Source organism: Elephantulus edwardii, unplaced genomic scaffold (assembly GCF_000299155.1).
Source record: "Elephantulus edwardii isolate Elephantulus edwardi_28Jun2011 unplaced genomic scaffold, EleEdw1.0 scaffold00039, whole genome shotgun sequence".
NCBI lineage: Eukaryota > Metazoa > Chordata > Mammalia > Macroscelidea > Macroscelididae > Elephantulus > Elephantulus edwardii.
Genome location: NW_006399789.1, coordinates 6,333,883 through 6,343,186, shown reverse-complemented (window position 1 = coordinate 6,343,186; position 9,304 = coordinate 6,333,883).

Sequence of the window (9,304 nt, the reverse complement as noted above, 5' to 3'; positions counted from 1 at the left end):
CAGGGAGATCTGGTGGCCTAATGGTAAGGAGTTGCTCTGCCATCCCAAAGTCAGGCATTTCAAATCCACCAGCTGCTCGTTAAGAGAAAGATGAGTAATTTCCTCCTATGTGATATATGTGTTTATAGCCTTTGAAAACGCACTGGAGGGTTAAGTTAGGGTAGGTTTGACTTCACAAAATATCACAACAACAACATGTTCACAATGATGGTGGTGGATTTCCTGTAGTTACTTTTGTAACCCATGCTGTAGGTGTAATGGAATGTTTCCTAATGCTGGGAGGATTTGTTCTATTTCCAGCCCATGAGGTGCTTGGTAAGTCATTAGTCCTATTTCTTGCTTTACAGATAATAAAGTGAAAAGGCTAGAGGGATAAAATTAACTCAGAGTTATTGAAGTCTTGGGAAAAATAGTAAAAAGAAATCACATGGCTAGAAATGGTCTTCTTTCATAATTAATGGAAAATTCTGTATCTAATTTTAAACTAAACATAATTTGTAAAAGAAAATTTTTTTCTAATGCTATTGACACTACATTCCAATATCTAACAATCTTTTTAGTCAGCTTTGTAAGTATAATAATCTTCCTCCCCTGCCTGCAACCTGTAGCAATTGCCTCAAGCCCTCCTCACTTTCAGCAAACAAGGTTGTATCATCTGCATAACGAAGGTTATTGATGAGTTTTCCTCCAATCTTGATGCCACATTTTCCTTCATAGAGTCTAGCTTCTTGAATAATTTGCTCAACATATGGATTAAATAGGTATGGAGAAAGAACCCTGTGTCAGAACCCAGTGTACCAGAGAACCCTGAAGCAGACCTTTCCTAATTTTAAACCATGCCATGTTCCTTTGCTCTGTTCATGTAACAGCCCCTTGGTAGTGCAATCTTCTCACTGATAGCCATCATCATTTATTATCATCCACCCAGTCAAATGGTTTTGCATAGTCAGTAAAGCACAAATATACATATTTCAGATATCGTTTGCTTTCAACCAGGATCCATCTGGCATTAGCGATGTTATCCCTGGTGCCATGGCCCCTTCTAAATCGAGCTTTAAGATAATCTTCAGCAGGATTTTGCTTATGTGTGATATTAGTGATGTTGTTTGATAATTTCCATACTCTGTGAGGTCAGCTTTTCTTGGAATGGGAACAAATATGGATCTCTTCTAGTCAGTTGGCCAGGTAGTTGTCCTCCAGATTTTTAGTGAGCACATCCAAAGCAGAATCTTTTTTTTTTTTTGGCAGAATCTTTTTGTTGAAATATGTCAATTGGTATTCTGTCAATTCTTGGGGCCTTTTTTTTTTTTCTTGCCAATTCTTTCAAAGCAGATTGAACTGCCTCCTTCATCACCATTGCCTCTTTTTTTTTTTAAAAAAAAATATTATTTTATACTGATTTATTTACAAAGTTTGAATACATTGTTTCTCACAAGATAGAGCTTCAAAATCCTTACCTCCAAGACAGACCTGTTTGTTCTCCTGGTGGTCAAGGGTATGTTCAATACTCTTCTCCAGCACCACAACTCAAAGGAATCGATTCTTCTTTTGTCATCATTAGTTATTGTCTAGCTTTCTATAGCTTAGCAAGTAATCACAAAGACCATGGCCTGAATCAGTCACACCTTCGTCCCTTGACTGACATCATTACTCTTTAGGACTTTTGAGAGGTCTCTGACAGCAGACTTCCCCAATGCAATTTGTCTTTGGATTTCCTGACTACTGGTGCCAGAGTGTTGATTGTAGAGCCTAGCAAACTGAAATTGTTAACATCTTCAATCTCTTCTCCATTTATCATGTTGCTGTCTGTTGACCTAGTGACTTGATATTGAGCTTCAATCCATATTGAAGACTACAGTCCTTGACCTTCTGCAACAAATGCTTCAGGTACTCCTCAGTTTTGGCAAGCAAGGTTGTGTCATCTGCATATCACAGATAGTTGGAGAGCCTTCCTCCAATCCTGATGCCACATTCCTACACATAAAGCCCAGCTTTTTGAATAGTATGTTCAGCATATAGATTGAAAATTATGGAGACAGGGCACATCCCTGAGGCATTCCTAATTTTGAACCTTGCTCTGTTCTGAGGGCTTCTTCCTGGTTCAATTACAGGTTTCACATGAGCACAGTCAAGTGTTTTGGGATTCCCATTTTCCGCAAGATTAGCCACAGTTGTGATCCACGATCCACACAGTCAAATGTCTTTGCATAATCAATGAAACACAGACATTCCTCTGGTACTTTTTACTTTTAGCCAAGATCCATCTGACATGGGCAGTAATGTTGCTAGTGTGATGGCCTCTTCTAAATCCAGCTTGTATATCTGGTAGTTTTCCCATTTCCTTCACCCCCCCATACACATCAAGTTGTGTGACCCTATGATTAACATCTCCCCTCCCTGCATATCCTCACCCCTCTACTTCCCCCCCTCATCCACCCCTTTGGTAGGATTGTGAAATGGTACAACTACTCTGGAAGGCAGTTTGGCACTTCCTCTAAAAGCTGAACAAAGAAATTCCATAGGGCTCAGCTATTCCATTGCTTGGAATATACCCAAAAAAAATGAGAACTGAGGCACAAACAGAGACTTGTACACCAGTGTTCACAGCAGCGTTATTCATCATCACAAGAACATGGAAACAGCCCAGATGTCAACTACAAACAAATGGATTGAGAAGTTGTGGTACATTCATGCAATGAAATACGCAGCACACAGGAACAATGATTTTGGAAATTACTCTCTAATTTGGGAGGGACTAGAGGGCATTATGCTGAGTGAACTAACTCAGTCTCATAAAGACAAATAACATTACCTCTTGATCGTATGTAGTTTCATGAAAGTCTTCTGTGTCAGCCAATTGTTTTTGATACAGTGATCCTATGTACTCTTTCCATCTTCTTTTAATGCTTCCTGGATCAATATTCTGCCCATAGCATCATTTTTTTAAAGTTTAATTTAGTTTGTTTATTTTTCATTTCAATGAACATCCACAGAGATTTTGGAATTCCATTCATCCATTGTTGCACCCTTCTCCCCGCAACCCCCCGCACCACCCTGTTTGCTCCTCTCCTTGAAAAGCAAAAGAAAAACTCCCTCATTGGTACACAATCCCCCTGCACATCCCCAAACCCCACCCCCACCCCCAAATATAACTGCAATCCTCATTGTGTACTCCTACGATAAACATAATGCCCTAAAATATAATACTTTTAGACTATTCTCTCCCCCATAGACTTCAATGCCATAAACAAATTTCATCCAGTTTTTCTCAGTCTTACCCCCACCCCAATGCCAGCCTCATTCTACAACAGTGGCACCATATAGCATTTGTCCCTTTGTGACTGAGATACCTCACTCAGCATAATGTCCTCCAGGCTCACCCATTTTGAATAATATTGCATGAGTTCCTTGTTTTTCAATGCAGCATAGTATTCCATTGTGCAAATATACCACAGCTTCTCTACCCATTCGTTTGTTGATGGGCATTAAGGTTGTTTCCAACTCCTTGCTATTGTAAACAAAGCCGCAATAAACATGGGTATACATATATCTACTTGGATGTCATTTATGGTCTCTTTAGGGTATATTCCCAGTAGTGGAATTGCTGGGTCAAATGGTATATACATACAGTTTAGATTTACTAAGGTCTTTGTTAAGAAATGTTGATAGAATCTGGATTTTCACTGCATAATATTTATGGAGCACTTTGACATTTTGAAGGGAGGCAGCAGCCAGCAGTGGTTAACACATGTTAGTAATTTCCTGTAAACATGTCTTCTCAGTCAGCGTAAGAATGCTTGTAATTTGCCAGAGAGAGATTACTGAAAGAGGATGTTTTATATGCTCATTCAGACCAGTCTTGTGTCTATTGATAAGAGAGAAAATGCTTAAAATTTCCAAATGGATTAAGTGATGGCCAGCCCCTAACAAAAATTTTAAATATGAGCTATCTACAAATCTACTGACAATCTTTGACAGTCTGTGACAATCTCTGACAATCTGTCAATCTTTGTTTTCTTTCTTTTCAGTTGTGAATTTCAAGGAGTTTGGGGAAATCCCACTTGTCAGCTAGCAGTGCTATTTCCTATTACCGGGATAGATAGTTCTTCCTATTATCTGACTGTATGGTGAAATCTTCACCTGTCTATTTCCTTGAAACAAACTTGGGTCTTTACTTGGGGTTAGACATTCTAGAGCATTAAGCTTGAAGTTAGGATTGGCAATGTTCACAATGTGAAGCCTTCTTATGTAGGAGCTGGGTATACTTTCCACTTAACGTTACTCACTCACTCATTCACCACCATCACTGCTGACCCAACAGTGGGTTTTTGGAGACTGTAAATCACATGGGAAGAGACTGTTTGCTTTTCTTCTCCTGAGTGACTAGTAGATATGACAGGCTCCGCCATTGGGTTTGTAGGGCAATTCCCTAAAGACTAGGCCCCCGCAGCTCCCTTCCATTTATGTCCGTCTCTTTTCTTCTCTTGAACATTTTGTATTTTTATGCTGATTCATGTATCTCGGTACACTTCTGTCATAATTCTATCCACAAAGTATGTAAAAACATTAGATCTTATATTCTTTTCCTCTTGACATACAAGAATTATTCTAAAGAATCTTAGAATACTTTAGAAAACTAAATGTTATTTAATATGCTTGCCCTACTAAAGTCAAACATATAAAAAGCCTAAAAACAGTTGGTGCATTTTTCATTCTTCTGATAATTTAAAATTTGCTTTGTTAGTCTCTCCATGTATGCTTGGATCTACAATCAACACCTTTGGTACCAGCAGTCAACAAATTAAAAGATGTGTTCCATGGGGGAAATCTGCTGCCAAGGACCTCTCCAAGGTGCTGGATAGCACTGACGCCAGTTTAAAGACTAAGCTGCACCTGATCCAAGAAATTACTTGCTATGCATCAGAAAGGTGGACAATGACTAAGAATGATTGAAGAATAACTGATTCCTTTGAGTTGTGGTATTGGAGAAGAGTACGGAATATCCCATGGATTGAAAAAAGAACGAACAAAAATGTCTTGGAAAAAGTAAAAACAGGGTGCCCCTTGAAGGCAAGGTTGGTGAAGCTTCATCTCACATACTTTAGATATGTAGTTAAGAGGGACAAGTTATTGGAAAAGAACAGCATACTGGAAAAGGGTCAGTAAAAGAGAGAAAGACCCTCAACAAAATAGACTGACACAGTGACTGTAACAATGGGTTCCAGTACATCCGAGATGATTAGATGGCGCAGGATAGGACAAAGTTTAGATCTGTTGTTCATAGGGTCACTATGACTCAGAGTCACTGCACAACACTTAAAACAACAATATTATACTGATGTAAGAGATTGCCAAGAGCAAGGTCAAGTTCAATGATCCACTTAGAAGGGTTCATGGAATTTGGAAAATGCTGTGGCTATAATTTATTACAACACAATTAAAAGGTTATTGGCATGAAGTCATAACTGACTCATAGCTAACCTCCCAGTGATTTTCAGGGGCTGTAAACTGCATGGAAGGAGATTATCCATCTTTTCACCACTGAGCTGTGGGTGGATTTGAACCACTAGAGAGGCACCGTCTTTAGGTTAGCCGGGCAACTTACCACAAGAGAGAAGACAAGAAAGGGTATGTAGGGAGACATACCAGGAACAAGCTTTAGTTTTTCTCTTGTTGTGGAGTTAAGCATGTAGCAGTTAATGCTCCAATAGTGAAGTTCACCCAGGCCTTAGTATACAGAGAATTTGATAGTGGTTGGTCACATGGACTTGGCTGATCATCTCTACGGATGGCTTTTATCTCTAGAGGTTAGAGTAATACTGCCTGGTCTAAAATTTCATCAGAAATCACACCGCTGTTGTTGTGTACCATTAAATTGGTTTTGACCCACAGAAACCCTATCTGATAGAATAGAGTTACTTCATAAAGTTTCCTTGAATGTAAATCTTTATGGAAGCAGATAATTAGATTTTTCTGCTGTAGAGCTAGCTGCTGATTTCTTTGAACTACTGACATTTAAACACAGCTGAGTCATTGTTAACTCCTAATCACATGGTCAGGGAGCTCTGGTGGCCTAGTAGTAAGAAGGTGCACTGCAATCCTGAAAGTTTTTATTGTTATGTGCTGTCAAGTCATTTGGGACTTATAGTGACCCTGTGTACAACAGCCCTATACCCTGCTCTATCCTGTGCCAATGTTATTGTCTCCAACATACCTACTCCCATTTCTGCAGTCACATCAATCTATCTCATCCAGGGTCTTCCTCTCTTGAGCTATTTCTCCACCCTCCCAAGCATGATGTCCCTTTTTAAGGACTGATCCCTCCTTGCAGTATGTCCAAAGTATGTTAGTTGAAGCTTCAGAATCCTTGCCTCCGAGGAGCAGCCTGGTTTCACCCCTCTCCACAATGAATCTGTTTGTTCCCCTAGCCGTTCATGGTATATTCAATACCCTTCTCTAGCACTACAGCTCAAAGGCATCAATTCTCTATCAGCCCTAGTCATTGTCCAGCTTTCTGACACATACAAACTAATTGCAAAGACCATGGCCTGAATCAGATGCACTCTAGTCTCCAGGCTGACATGGTTGCTCCTCATCACTTTGGAGAGGTCTCTGACAGCACACTTTCCAATGCATTCCATCTTTAATGTGGCCTGAATTCAAGGATGGACAATCCTCTCCTGTGTGATTTACTGCCTCTGAAAACTCAGTGGAGGGTTCAATGGCAAACAACAATGTCATTGTTACCATAGATATACTGGTGTGGCCCAAGATCCTAGGTAAACAAAGACATGCTTATCGTACAGGGAATTTTTACCTTCCAGGAGCCAGGCAAAGACCACATCTTTCTTTGGAAGGCCAGAGTGTAGATCACCTGACCTGCCAAGTTAATCCTTTATTGTTCCAATCCAAGCAAATCCATTGACATGGATTCTAACTTTTGGGGAGCCTCTAGCAGGTTTCTGAAGCTTTGATTTGTTACTGGATGAAAAGACCCATCTCTCTCACATGGAAGGACTGGGTATTGTTATTACTATTCTGTAATTACTTCCACTTCTTTCTAAATTGAAAGGGGAGGGGGAATCCTTACTCTCACATCTCAGGATTTTGACCAGAAAAAGAATGGAAATATTTATATTATACTGTTTTTATTTAAAATCTTGATGACCAAAAATGGGAGAATGGGAGAAAATGGGATAAAATAAGGAGTAAATGGGTAGGATGTTATTACACCACCAGAGGGATTGTAATCAATGTCACAAATCACTGTATAGAACTACTAAATGCAAAATCAATTTGTTGGGTAAACTTCCCCTCAAATCACTATAAAAAGTTAAAAAAACAACAAACCCTCAAAACATTATTAAACTTTGAATAGGAGTCCCTTCTAGCCCAATCAGTTAAGCACTCAACTATTAGCTGATAGACTGATGGGTCAGACCCTCTCTGATGATTTGGTAGAGGAGTCTGGTGATCTGTTCCCAGAAGGTCACAGCTTTTAAAACCCTATGGAGCAGTGAGTTCCACCCTACACACTTGGGGCGACCAGGATTTAAAATCCATTCAGTAACAGCTAACAACAACAGCATGAGGTTTTAAAGTTCTTCTAAGGAGATTTACCTAACTCCCATTTTAAATTCATCAGCTGCTCCGGGGAAGAAAGATGAGCAAACAGTCTTGGCCCCTGTTCACAGCACACCAACAACTTCCAGAAAGTCCATCGCGCCTCAGCCCCTGCCTCCTGCCCACAATCACTTGAGCGTGCTGCCCTCTGGTGGTCACTCAAAACTGCTTTCAAGAATCTCAGGATTAAGAACTTCAGATCTATTGAGATTCCATTCTTCTTCTTCTTTTTTTTTTTAAAGATATCATTTCCTCGCTTCTCCTCACCCCTCCCCCAGTTCACTTTGCTATACACCTTTTATTCTTGACTGTCATCAGACAACAATGATTTTTTTTTTTTTTAAGTGAACTGGATTTGGGTTGGGAGGAAAATGTGCAACCATGAATGAACGAAAATCCAACTTTTCTGTAACCTTTCATTAAAATCACAACTTAAAAAAAGGGGGGAAAGGTAGACATATTGACACAGTGTTTGCAACAATGGGCTTGAGCACGGTAGATATGATGAGAATGACACAGGATAGAGCAAGGGTCATTTCTGTTGTTCACAAGCTCTCCAGGAGTCGTAGACTTGAGGGCAAATAAAAACAATTTATCCTTTAAAGTTACACAAATTTGCCCTTATTTTGAAAAGGGCAAACCAATCACTACTTGAAACAAATTCTTTATCACAGTCAACTACATTTGCTTTTATTCTCTAAAGTTAAAGCTAAATAAGAACGAAATAAAAACTCTATGCACCTGTTCAAATTTACCTACAAATTTGTGTTAAAGATATATATAGTAACATTTCTTGTTTATAATCAGAGGACTGCTTGTACATAGCTCAGTCAGTTTGAACTCTGCCAAAACTTTCTTTTGTTTTCATCTTTCTTTAATTTACATGTTAGTTTATAAGAAATAAAACTATTTCCCTCTGGGCATTACCTGTAAGAGCTGCAACATCACAAAAATAGATGTATATTTTAAAAACTGGAACAATTTAATAGAATAGTGTTGATTAGGAACTGCTAGAAAGTTACATGTGCAATTACATAAAATGTATAATCTAAGTCTTTTATAGTGAGTCATTTGAAATGAAATAATAACCCATGGATCAAATAGTAGAGATGCTAGTTAGATATAAATTTACTCCCCTCTTTTTTCCCCTGAAAATGAGGTCTAGTATTAACATTATATATTTATATTAAAAATAAAGCTTATATAAAAATTTTCTTAGTTGGACAAAACCTTTTCAGAATTAAGGAGGGAGGAAAAAATTCAACTATTGTTAAAACTAGAACTTATGCATGTGAATAAATTAGATTGAAATAAGTTTTCAGCGTCAAAACATCTCTAGTCAGTACTTCAGCTGCCTAAATTCTCTTTCTCTGGGCATCTCATACACAGAGACTTACTTTTACATGAAATTATGAAAGCCATTCTCTGTCATTTCTCTTGAAAACTGCATGTAATTCTAAAATTGAATTTGATCGACACAGCTCATCTCTACTGAGTGAACTATTATGTAATTCCCAGCACCAAAAAAGCAACATCAGAAGATCAGTGACAATTTATTTCCGTATTTGTTATCCTTTCTACTTGGGAATTAAGAATGAGTTTGAACTCTCAAAGCTGAGTCGGCAGGAAGCCCTATCATTCTCTCCACACTTCTGCTGTCATCACTATTGTGGGGAAAACA